This window comes from Lygodium microphyllum, chromosome 21 (genome assembly GCF_053477565.2).
Source record: "Lygodium microphyllum isolate KBCC chromosome 21, Lygodium_microphyllum_v1.1.10, whole genome shotgun sequence".
Classification (NCBI taxonomy): Eukaryota; Viridiplantae; Streptophyta; class Polypodiopsida; order Schizaeales; family Lygodiaceae; genus Lygodium; species Lygodium microphyllum.
Genome location: NC_141155.1, coordinates 23774335 through 23787916, shown reverse-complemented (window position 1 = coordinate 23787916; position 13582 = coordinate 23774335). Strand labels below are relative to the sequence as shown.

Sequence of the window (13582 nt, the reverse complement as noted above, 5' to 3'; positions counted from 1 at the left end):
CACGTGTACTGAAATGCGGGCCAAGCTCGCACACATCCCTTAGTATTATGATACTAAACGACGACTGAGTGGATGTTGACGGCTGGGTGGACGCGGATGGCTGGGTGGATGTGGACGGCTTAGTGGACGTCGACGGCTGGGTGAACTGAGTAAGTACTTGGATGCAGCCCTTAATAACAGTTGGGTTGGAACATGGCCCTTAGTAGCAGCACCCTCCAGGAATCGTTGGTAGATGTCGCCTGCTCTGATAACAGTGTAGAGTTCCAAAGATACGAGAGATCCCCTCGTTCACCACCCAGCCTCGCTTAGGAAGAAGCCGGAAGGAACCAAAACAATTTCAGTCCAACATGTGTCTTTCCTTGCCATTCGTCAATATTAAGTAAGTTATACTAAATTAACTCACTTTCTTCCTAAGCTCCCCTAAACACCGTACGGGCACCCAAGGCCCCCCTCGGACGGTCATCTCTTGTGTTGTTTCCCCTAATGTTACATTCATTAACGTAACATGCCATAGCTCGGATTGTATCCGAGATGTAAGAAGAAGAGAGATAAGAGCGGAAGAAGACTTCAATTTGTAGATGCCATTCTCCTCATACTCGAAAGCGAACTTTTCTCGATCCACGATCAAGAACTCGAACATCACTGTCAAGCTCCACCAAGAGACCAAGAGAACAAATCTTATAAACTGAAAGCAAATGATGCAATACCTCGGAAGTGTGGGTACCACCACATCCATTTGGAATCAACTGTATCTCATCCTGTGCTGCAATAGACATAGAAGAGTTGTCTCCTATGAGAATTTGCCCATGCGAGGGTTGCAAATGGGCAACACCAACTGTGGAAGGAGTCGTGTGCCGTGAGGCACCACTGTCCATGATCCACTCTCGAGCTTGGGGAGCTGTCATCGTAGAATCAGAAGTCTTCAATGTAGAGTCCTCATGAAACCAGTCTATGACTCACATAAAGCCGTAGTTCCTTTAATTAACACCGGGTCTTTACACACACACACAAGCAAAGACCTCACTCCCTCGCTCAACACCAGATTAGCCCGAAGACCGGCGCCCCTCTCGGTATTTCTTTATCAATTAAAAGATGAAAAATTACAAATATGATAATGTTCCAAAATACATAACCTGTGAACAGTTGGTTTTCATCTCTTTTGAGTAAATCCCAGCTGTATAAGTCCAGATCAACATCCCTTTTAGGAAAGCATTTTCTGTGACCAAAACCCAATGATTCCTGTGCAGAATTGCAGTGTGCAAATCTCTGAATTCACAGTTCTTACTATCCAGTATGTCCAAAATTCACAGTTTTTACTGTCTAGCACACTGTTCTTACTGTCTAGCATGTGCAGAATTCAGTGTTCTTACTGTTCAGCATGTGACCAAAACTCAATGATTCGTGTGCAGAATTACAGTTTGCAGATCTCTGAATTCACTGTTCTTACTGTCCAGCATGTCCTGAATTCACTGTTCTTACTGTTCAGCATGTGACCAAAATTGAATGATTCATGTGAGAATTACAGTTTGCAGATCTGTGAATTCACTGTTCTTATTGTCCAGCATGTCCTGCGTTTTCCGTGACCTATTTACTCAATGATTCATATGTAGAATCTCAGAGAAAACATAGAATTGTACTTTCGATGGAATCAGCCCATCATGCGAAGCATTTCCTCTAAGAATTGAGAGAGAGTTGATCAGAGGGAGCAGGCTCTACCTCCGTACTTGAGTCAGGGACGTAGAAGTACTCTCCATGACTGATTTTCTTGTAGCAATCTGCCCTCAACTCCTCAAAACTTCATTCTCCCATCTGCCCCTTATGCCTCTTACGTTTTTTTTAATGCTCTCTCTCTCTTTCTCTATCTCTCTTTTGGGAATTTGTGCCACATGGCATACATGTAACAATTTTCCCGTTTAAACCTTCTGGTCTAAAATTCTCCATGATTGGTGCAAAATTTGACCTCGGTACAGACCAGAGAATTAATCCTCGTGCTAAAACGAAGATAATGACGTGAACAGATTCTGGGTCCAAAAATAGTAACTCCCTAAATTTTAGGGATGTGACCCTTGCATTCCTCAAGTTATTCTGAGCAACTTTTATCATTGTGATCACATCAAAAAGTATAATGTGACTCAGTTACGGTGACTTTTATTCCGTGAGCATTCTCACATGTGCATCTTCTGTCTTGGCCAGACTCATTGTCCTGCACCATCTCCAGTGGCTAAGCACACAATCCCAAACCACTGGCATTCTATTCTTCAGTGCCCATTCAATACGGAACCGGTCCTAAGGCTCAGACAAACCATTATTCCAATTTGTCCCAATGGCTGCCTCTTTTGGCCATGCAAAGATCCCGGCTTATTCCAAGAGAACTCTGGGGGTAAGAAGCAACAACAACAAAAGAAAAGAAAAATAAAATATTTATATAAGTAAATAAGAAAAGCAACTGTAAAAAGTATCACCACCTGGTGACATATCCCCCTCTTAAAAGAAGCAAGTGACCTCGATTGCATGCCACACATGCTAACGGACGACACAGGGCGATAACAAGATTCTCCATGTTATTAGTGCCATTGCATGTACCACTTGCTAACAGATGACACAGGGCGATGATAGGAGTTTCTCCACTAGCATTTGTGTCATTGCAAGTTCAAGTCTCACATAGATGGAGGATTACATCCTATATCTAGTTATGATTACTAGGAGCCTTTCTAATATATATGTTTCCGGATGCAACACAGGGCGATAGCACGTATGCGCGAACTATTAGTGTCACTACATGCATATTCATTCAATGGAAGTGTAACAAATACAACTTCAAAGCATTGGAATTTCATTCAATGATACACATGTTAATGCTAAATGTAAACCATACATTGTGCATTATTCAATGAGATGCAATATTCAATTGTACAATAGAGAATGTACATTGCTTCAAAAAGCATTCTAAGTTGCTATAGATTCGAGTAAGAAAGCTTCTCGGTAAAGTTGCATTAATTGAGGCAAATCTGCCAATTCAGCCTCTTCCATCCATTTGGCATCCATTGGTGAATAGTTCTTGAACTTCACCAAAAATCTTCTTATAACTCTACCTTTCACTTTCCTATCCTTATGTGCCAGGATCTGCTCAGGAACTAGAATCTCATCTAATTCCTCTTCTTCAGGCTATTCCTCTTGAACCATATCTTTTGGCACTTCACCAATAAAAGGCATCAATAGGCTCACATGGAATGCATTATGAATTTTCCAATTCTCTGACAATTTTAGTCTATATGCTACGCCATTGATCTTCTCTGAGACTTGAAAAGGGCCATAGTAATGCATACTCAGCTTTGGAAACAAACGTTTCTTGCCCTTTTGTTTTCTCAAACGTGCCTTTTCAAAACGAAATAAGACCCAATCATCCTTTTTGAACAAGAGCTCCCGACGATGATTATTAGCAGTTCTTTTCTGTTTAGCTTGTGACTTTTCTAGGGTATACTTGACCTTTTTATATGCTTCTTCTCAATCTTTTACATAACGATCTACTTGAAAGATGTTATCTTTTGTGTGCAAAATGGGAGACAATTTCTTTCCACCTTCCACAATCTCAAAAGGTGCTTTGCCAGTAGATGAGTGCATTGTATTATTGTATGCATACTCAACCAATGGCAAGTAGCATTCCCAAGAAGTCTTATGATCTGAAACATAACACTTCAGTAGATCTAAAACAATTGAATTTGCCTCTTTAGACTGTCCATCAATTTGTGGATGGAAAGAAGATGAAAATTTCAGCCGTAGTGCCCATGTTTTCAAACAATGCTTTCTGAAACAAGCTAGTCATTCTTGGGTTTCTATGACTCACAATTGACCGTGGCATTCCATGGTACTTGAATATATTTTGCATAAATATCTTTACCATGTGTTCTAACTTAATCTTTTTCCTTACAAGAATGAAATGTGCCTGTTTGCCGAATCTGCAAATGATAGTCCAGATTCCATCATTCCTTGAAGAAGTTATTGGAAGATAAAAAATAAAATCCATGGCAATACTTTCCCATGGCCTTTCTGGAATAGGCAGTGGTTGCAATAGCCCTAGTGTCTTCTGTCTATCAAATTTGACCTTTTGGCATACAAGGCAAGATTTGACATATGCATCAACATTAGATCTCAAGGCTGGCCAATAGAAGAAAGTCTCTACCGCTTTGACTGTATATCAATACCACGATGTCTTGCATACATTGGAGCATGACTTTCCAATAAAACTTTTGGTCTTAACTGTTTTGTAATGCATAGTCTTCCATGTATCATGATAAAGCCTTCTTTGAACACATAATGTCATGATGTTGGCCATTGATCAACTGTTCACAGATTTCAGAGAAATCTTCGTCATCAGTATACTACTCTTTCATATCATCCAATTCATGGTGATAAGGAATTGAAACAATTGACACCTGTGGTTTGCGAGATAAAGCATCTGCAACTACATTCTTCTTGCCTTCCACATGCACTATCTGAAAATGAAACATAGATAGGAAATTTTCCCAATGCATGTGTTCCTCTGACAATTTAGCCTGTATGAGAAAGTATCTAAGTGTTTGATGATCCGTTTGCACTACAAAATCAACACCAAGCAAATAGTGCTTCCAACTAGAGAGTGCATAGATCACAGTCAATAATTCTTTCTCATAAATTTGGTAAGTCCTTTCAATGACAGAAAATACTCTACTCTCGTATGCCATAACTCGGCCATTCTGCATTAATATAGCACCAATGCTGTTTCCACATGTATCACACTGCACTACGAATGGCTTAGACAGATCTGGCAAAATAAGTACTGGATCTGTAGTCATTTTCCCCTTCAAACATCTAAATGCTGATTTCTCTTTGTCAGTCCATTCCCATTTGACATCCTTCTTTTCAAGCGCATGTAAAGGAGAAGCAATCTCTGCAAAGTGTCTTACAAATCTTCTGTAGTAAGAGCATAGGCCAAGAAAACTGCGGACATCATGAAAGGTTTTCAAGTCTGGCCAAGAGACAATTGCTTCTATCTTTGCAGGATCCATTTTCACACCATCTTTAGAAACTATGTGCCCAAGGAAGTGAATCTCTTCCAAAAAGAATTCACTCTTCTTACCATTAATGAGCAATCTGTTACGCTTAAGCTCATTAAAGACTGCAACTAGGTGTTTTTTATGCATCTCTTCATTCTTTGAAAAGATAATCATATCATCAAAGAATGTGCCAACAAAACTTCGATAAGGGCAGAAAATTCTATCCATCATCTTGTTAAACGTAGTAGGAGCATTGGTCAATCCAAACGGCATGACTAAAAATTCTTAGAGACCAAATGTCGTTCTAAAAGCAGTCTTATGGATATCCTCTAGCTTGATTCTGATTTAATGGTACCCACTTTTCAAATCTATCTCGCTAAACATTCTTGCTCCTTGTAATCGATCAAGAATGTCATCTATCCTCAGAATCGGAAACCTATTCTTGATCATGTTCTTATTTAAGGCTCTGTAGTCAATATACATTCGCTAAGAGCCGTCCTTTTTCCGAACTAACAACACAGGCGAACAAAACGGAGAACTACTAGGATGAATTAGTCCCTTCTCTAAAAGCTCATTAATCCGTGTAATAATCTCTTTTTGTTGTGCCGCACTGACCTGTACGGTGACCTATTGGGCGGACTAGTTGCTAAAATAAGATCTATGGTATGATCTTCAGGCCTCTCAGGGGATAACTCTCTTGGTAACGAATTTGAGAAACAGTCACTGAATTTATCCAAGAAAGCCCTTCTACTTTCATCTTGTACAGACACATTACTGTCAACTTCATTAAGTTGCTTTGCAAAAACCGAGTACGCAGAAATATGATTTTTCATTACAGAAGTAATTGCAGAAGCAGAAACAATTGGGACAGACTCTCCTTTAAGCTTCACATCTAACACATGAGGCTTGCCTCTATGTACAAGAGGAATCATTCTATTGTAACTATCCAAGATAGCGTACTTCTTGTGGCACCATGGGATACCCAATAGAACATCACAACTCTCTAAAGGCATAATATGGAACTCCTCTGTGTCCACATAGCTCTGAATATGCATACCAAGTTTGCCAAGAATGGGGGTGACAGGTTCAGTATGTCCTGGGCATGCCAAATCAGCCTGTCCAAGTGGTCCCATTTCCTCGAGACGTATATCCAACTTAGTTGCCAATGCTGGTGAGATAAAGTTTGCATGAGCTCCAGGATCAAAGAAAATAAGCATTGTGGAATCTCTGATCTTTCCCCAAGCTATGTACAATTTTGTAGCATCATCAACTGATTGATCTCCCACCATATCAGGCACTAAGCCAATGTTGGGCTTCTTTCTACTTGGCGCATCTTTATCCTTCGCATCTTTAGAAGATTGCTGTGGGCACTTATAAGCAATATGGCCTTTCTGTTCACATATAAAGCATTTACCAGCCATCATTAAAGCCTTTCTTTCTTCAAATGATTTGCCAAAATGTGGCCTCTTCTGTCCTTTACCTTGTTTAAAAGAAGTCTGAGGTTGCTACTGAAATCTTTTCTTCCAAAAAGACTTCTTTGTAAAGCTGGTCTTTTCTAGAAATTGCTTCTTCTTCTTGCCAGGATCTTGCTTAAAATGAGAATTCTTCTTTTCAATGCCTTTAAAGGTGTTAGCTTTTCCTTTCAACAATGCATTTGCCACACTAGCATTTTCAATTAACTGTACCATATTTGTAAACCTAGTCTTGGTACAATAATCCCTGATGGCTTCGGGTAAGCAGCAACAGTACTTTTCAATTTGTTCTGACAGGGGCACTGTCCTATAAGAACTCACGGGGAAAAGTGTTTCCCAAAATTTCTTATTGTACTTTTCTAAATCCGTACAATTTGCCGCGTCCAATTTATGCCATGCAGTCATGATATCTACTTCAAACGTGTTAGTTAACCATGAGGCTGCAAACAACTGTTTAAAATGGACCTAAGTGGCAGGTGCATATCCTTGCATCAACAATATGTTCTACCACTGCAAAGCATCACCTTTCAAAAAAGTTGCAGCTTTCCGCACCTTGGAAGTCTCAATAAAATTCCCTCCCTGTGTAAGCTGCATCAAACTGTTGTATAAATGTCAATGCTTTCAGCTTATCTTGCATACCACTGAAGGTTTCAAACTTTATTGCCTGACCACCCTCTTTATAGTCTTTAGGCTTTGCACTTTTTGGTGTCAGGTTGTCATAGACAGGTGGCTGTAAAAAGGGGAGTTCCTTATGTGCATTATCAGCATTCATTTCACCTGTCTTAGTTGCCATATGTCCACTAGGCTGAAAAAAACTAGCGGCTGCATTTTGTACTCTAGGCATCAAATAAGGACTCTGCAGAGTCTGATAACCGGATTGTAGACCAATATTAGCATAAAGTGGGTTCATTGCCTCAATAGGCATCATTCCTGGTGGCCCTCTAGGCAAGTATCCCTGATAACCTGTGGGTAATGCAACCATTGCTTGAAAAACTGACCCACCACCAAAGTAACTAGGATAGGTAGCAAATTGAGGAGGAATAGTTTGCTGTGCCACTCGTGCATTACTACCTTGACCATTCACTCCCTGGTCCTGTGCTCGTGCTTCTTGTTGCACTGGACCTGTCTCCATGTTTGGTGTCTTTTCCACATGCTCACGCACATTAGAAGTTTGCATTTTTGAGCGTTCCATGGTATGACGTGATGACTCAGCTCGAGAATCCTCATTATGTGACGTCAAAACTTTTACATCTAAGGATTCTTTACAAGCTATTCGAAAGAGCCCACCATACTGAGGAGTTGTGTCATAAACAAGTCCTGTTCTTGCTCCTCATCTTGTGGTTCAATGTCGGTTCTAGAAGGTGCCGACACCTGTGTACCAATACTCTCTCTTCGATGTCTACAAGCAGAAGAACTCTCTTCTTCATGAGGGAGTTTTCCTTTGCCTTTATCCTGTAATCTCTATAAAACCTGTGTATGGCCTTTTTACCCAAAAATGTCCGAGCTTAAATTCTTACAGAAAAGAATTCGAATTCTAGGGATGGAATCATAAAACCGGTCTATGACTCACATAAAGTGGTAGTTCCTTCAATTAACACCTGGTCTTTACACACACACATACACATAAGTAGAGACCTCACTCCCTCGCTCAACACCAGATTGGCCCCGAAGACCGGCGCCCCTCTCGATATTTCTTTATCAATTAAAAGATGAAAAATTACAAAAATGATAATGTTCCAAAATACATAACCTGTGAACAGTTGGTTTTCATCTCTTCTAAGTAAATCCCAACTGCATAAGAACAGTACAGCATGTCCAGATCAACATCCCTTTTAGGAAAGCATTTTCTGTGACCAAAACTCAATGATTCCTGTGCAGAATTGCAGTCTGCAGATCGCTGAATTCACAGTTCTTACTGTCCAACGTGTCCAAAATTCACTGTTCTCACTATCTAGCACACTATTCTTACTGTTCAACATGTGGCCAAAACTCAATGATTCGTGTGCAGAATTACAGTCTGCAGATCTCTGAATTCACTGTTCTTATTGTCCAACATGTCCAGAGTTCACTGTTCTTACTGTCCAGCATGTCCTGAATTGTTCTTACTGTCCAGCATGTCCTGAATTCACAGTTCTTACTGTTCAGCATGTGACCAAAACTCAATGATTCGTGTGCAGAATTACAGTCTGCAGATCTCTGAATTCACTATTCTTACTGCCTAGCATGTCCTGCATTTTTTGTGACCAATACTCCATGATTCATGTGCAAAATTTCAGAGAAAATACCAAATTGTACCTTCGATGGAATCTGCCCATCATGCGAAGCATTTTCTTTGAGAATAGAGAGAGAGTTGATCAAAGGGAGCAAGCTCTACCTCTGTAGTTGAGTTAGGGACGTAGAGGTACCCTCCATGGCTTATTTTCTTGCAGCAATCTGCCTCAGCTCCTCAAAACTTCATTCTCCCATCTGCCCCTTATGCCTATTACGTTTTTTTTAATGCTCTCTCTCTCTCTCTCTCTCTCTCTCTCTCTCTCTCTCGAATTTGTGCCGCATGACATACATATAACAATTTTCCCATTTAAACCTTCTAGTCTAAAATTCTCCATGATTTGTGCAAAATTTAACCTCGGTACAAACCAAAGAATTATTCTTTGTGCTAAAACGAAGATAATGACGTGAACAGATTCCGGGGTCCAAAAATAGGAACTCCCTAAATTTTAGGGATGGTGACCCTTGCATTCCTCAAGTTGTTCTGAGCAACTTTAATCATTGTGACCACATCAAAAAGTGTAATGTGGCTCAGTTATGGTGACTTTTATTCCGTGAGCATTCTCACATGTGTATCTTCTGTCTTGACGAGGCTCATTGTCTTGCACCATCTCCAGTGGCTAAGCACACAGTCCCAAACCACTGGCATTCTATTCTTCAGTGCCCATTCAATATGGAATCGGTCCTAAGGCTCAGATAAACCATTAGTCCAATCTGTCCCAATGGTTGTCTCTTTTGTGTTAGCAAATTAGTCAGCTCATGGTTGAGTCTGGACTTGTGGTTCAGTAGGTTGGACACATAGATTATTTAGGCATTTTATTTGTCATTATTTATTGAGGTTTGGGCATTATTTGCAGCCAGTCGGCCAGCATTTAATGTTGGCCGACCTGTCATATTGTAGGCATTTATTTTGGCCTATATATTGTCTAGCTCCCTCCTCCACATTCATTCATCACTGGAGAGTCCTTGGAGAGAGGGAGCAGGTGCCAGAGCCTCCACAGCCGGTGACTCACATTGTATCTGTACTGTCTCATGTCTTGGTATATGGATTCTATTTCCCGAGTATATATCTGAGTTCTCATCTGTATTGTGTTATCTTTTTCTTTTCTTTTGTCTTAGGTTCGGCAGTTTATTTCAGCATGTTGTTTATGCTTCAATTACTGCACCACTTCTGACATGGTATCAGATATCAGGATTTGTGTTTTTGCTGTGTTTTATTGCTGACTTCAGGACTGTTTTCCCCTTTGCTGATCAGGCAGCTGTTGCTCTAATCAGGCGACCTGTTTTGCTTGCGTTTTTTGTTGACATCAGCATCTGTACAACTTGCGCATCTGTTTCAGTCTGTGTTTTCATAATCAGGCTGCTGGCGATAGTTTCCTACACTTGTTTATGCAGTGTGCAGCCTGCGTTTTGCTGTTTTCAGCACTATTTTGGGCTGGGCGACTGGCAGAACAGGCCGTTGTTACTATTTCTGGCAGTTTTGTACTGATTTTTTGACGTTGTGTAGCAGATTTTGGCTTCTTTTGAGCAGATTTTGGGTTATACTGCATGTAAACTCTTGTTTTTTGCAGTCTGTGCTTGTGGTTTGGCTGTGTTCCCTCTCCCAATCCTTTCTTTTCTCTACTTTTTTTCTAAATCCTCTCCAGATGTCTCCTCCATGCATATCCATTGATGACAAGCTCCATGGACGTGATTATTACACGTGGAGTGCAGTGATGACTGCTTGGTTTATTCAAAAGCGGTTATGGTACGTGGTTAACGGTGATGTGGCCCGTCCTCGACAACCTTCTTCAGTTCCCTTTGATTTTGATGAAGTCAACCATGAGGAGGCTGTGCTTACATGGGATTCGGATGATGCACGTGCTTATTCGGCATTACTTCGGTGTATTTCCAAAGAAATCCTACCGGGGTCACCTCCTGTACGACAACTTCAGATGTATGGTTGAAGTTACAATTGATGTACGAGGCTCCTTCCACCATGAGGGCCGTTACTTTCTATGGCCAGCTCCAACAATTGAAGTTTGAATCCAAAGATACGATTCAATCCTTCCTACTTCGTGTTACTCAACTCCAAGACCAGCTTCGCACTATGCAGTCTGCCCTATCAAAGGCACATCTTGTTGGTACGGTACTCTACAAGCTTCCTTGGGAGTTTGATGGAGTGGCAAATGCTTTACGGGTGCACACATCTACGACTCTTGTCAGTTTTTTTTCACATGTCCTCCATGCTACTTGAGCATGAGGCTACTTTGCGACTACAGAGGAGGCTTTCATCAGATTATGGAGGTTCAAGTGAGGCTCTTGTAGCTTCAGAGAGGGGTTCCAAGATGAAGAAGTCGAAGGCCCAGTGTTATCACTGTGGCAAGAAATGTCATTTAAGGAAGGATTGCAAAGAGTTAGTGGCTTACAGGAAGAACAAGGAGCAGAAGACGAAGCGGAATGCAGACTCCTCCAACGAGTCATCTGCCTCAGATTCTGATCCTGATTCTCCAGCCACGGCGAAGTCCAAGGCGCGGAAGGGATTCTCTTCTTTGGATCGAGGGAAGGGCTTAGTGGCTCCTTCCTCAGCTGCTTTCTAGTGGTGGTGATGAGGTCATCCCTCACAACTCTCCAGTGCCAGAGAGGGAGTGTGAGAGGGTGGTGAGATGGGGCAGCCGCGCCTCATCTATATTTCTATACAGATGCACAGGATCCAGAGAGGGATATCCCTGACGCATCGATCGAAGTCTAGCAGGTACAAATCCTGGAGCTAGGATTGCCATCGAGGTTCATGATGGGCTGGTTACTTGATAGAGAGCGGGTGGTTTTCGTTTGGCGCTCACATGAGGGGACACTTCGGTGATCTGGCCAAAGACGGGGAATCCATGGTCATTTATGCACTGCGGCATTCGTGACAGGATGGTCACGTATGCTACATCAGGGGCATTGTTGACAGACATTGAGAGCTGCTATGATCTTCTCTATCTTCAGGAGCTGGTACGATCAACATCGACATTAGGTTCTCTCCGAGGCACCTTGGTGGTGGCTTGTGCACCCACTACTTGGGTATCCATGGTTCTACTCTGGTAGATATTGTTGTATGTACTATGATGCAACATTATCATTGTATATTGTATTATATCAGATCACCCATGATCTGAGAGAGGGTGTTAGCAGATTAGTCAGCTCATGGTTGAGTCTGGACTTGTGGTTCAGCAGGCTGGGCATATAGATTATTTAGGCATTTTATTTGTCATTATTTATTGAGGTTTGGGCATTATTTACAGCCAGTCGGCCAGCATTTAATGCTGGCCGACCTGTCATATTGTAGGCATTTGTTATATATTGTATGGCTCCCTCCTCCACATTCATTCATCACTGGACAGTCCTTGGAGAGAGGGAGTAGGTTCTAGTTCCTCCACAGCCGGTGACTCACATTGTATCTGTACTGTCTCATGTCTTGGTATACGGATTCCATTTCCCGAGTATACATCTGAGTTTTCATCTATATTGTATTATCTTTTTCTTTTCTTTTGTCTTGTGTTTAGCAGTTTATTTAAGCATGTTGTTTATGCTTCCATTGCTGCACCACTTTTGACATTTTGGCCATGCAAAGATCCCGGCTTATTCCAAGAGAACACTTTTCTTTTCTTGCACGCCCATACTTGCCTCAGCCTTGTTCTGATGCGTAGCTCACCGGCTTTAGCTTGAATACTGAGAACACAGCCTTGTGCTGCGTTGAAAACTTCTCTTCAGTGAGATCCACCCTAGGTCAGTCCTTCAATGATCTGATACCATGTCAGAGTGAAGCAATGTGGAAGCAAATGACCATGACAGAGAGTGAATAGAGAGAGAAGAGAGAGAGAGAAAGAGATAGTGAAATGCAGAAAATCTGCAGTGAAGAATACTGTATAAGGATGCAGAATTATACACGGGTGCAAAGAGAATATTTGCATATATCTCTGCCTTGAGGACCTTGATCTCCATCAACCCCGAGTGCTGTCTCCGTCACCAGCAGGCTGAAATTTGTCAGATACAAGTAAGGAAGTGAGTTGGAAGCTCAGCCTTAAAAAGGCTGAAAAGAATGTTTGAAAAATGACCAAAATAGGCAAGTCGGCTGCATTTAATGCAGTGGAGTGCAGTCGGCGGATAGTCCGATTGCTGCCATGTGGCACTGCTGACGTGGTAGGAGATGACTCTCAACACATAGCGCATTGTGGCAGTCGGCGGATAGTCCGATTGCTGCCATGTGGCACTGCTGACGTGGTAGGAGATGACTCTCAACACATAGCGCATTGTGGCAGTCGCAAGGAGGCCGTAGTGCTTGATGATCCTCCTTTGCTCAAGAGGACTTAGTGCACATCATATGTGTCTTATTACCTAGAGCATAAAATTTTGAAAGTTGATGTAGAATAAACTTTGTGGCCTAGAAGGGAGAGGTGGCACGACAAGTGCCTAGGGTAGATGCATATTTTGCAGTGGCATAGGGAGCAAAGATCCATGTCAGCAAGTATTGGTGGGAGGTTCAGTGATGTTGGAAGAGGAGCACCTTGTGGTTTGTCCATCTGCCTGTGAAGAAGTCATAGCATTGGAGTGTCAATGTGTAAAAGGGAGGGTGGGTAGGAGAGGAAGAGAAGGGTATCTCTATCACCTGTTGATGCAGTGGAAATGAAGTGAAAAATTAGTAGATAATACCGAATCCGCAACTTGCTTTTGCCTTCTCTGATGAAGAGGATCTTTAGCTCTCTGAGCTCATGCGCTTTGATACCATGTCAAGATAACATCTATGCTTTGATACCATGTTAAATTGTGTGACAATGCAAAGAGACA

At 41.7% G+C, this 13582-nt stretch overlaps 1 protein-coding gene and 1 pseudogene across 1 annotated transcript in view; one reads left to right on the top strand and one right to left on the bottom strand.

Annotated features, from left to right (window-relative positions):
• Positions 1 to 13582, top strand: part of LOC148017815 (vacuolar protein sorting-associated protein 60.2-like) — a 44307-nt gene that overhangs the window by 16125 nt on the left and 14600 nt on the right. The gene's annotated exons all lie outside the window — the stretch shown is intronic.
• Positions 5597 to 7661, bottom strand: LOC148017816 (uncharacterized; annotated as a pseudogene).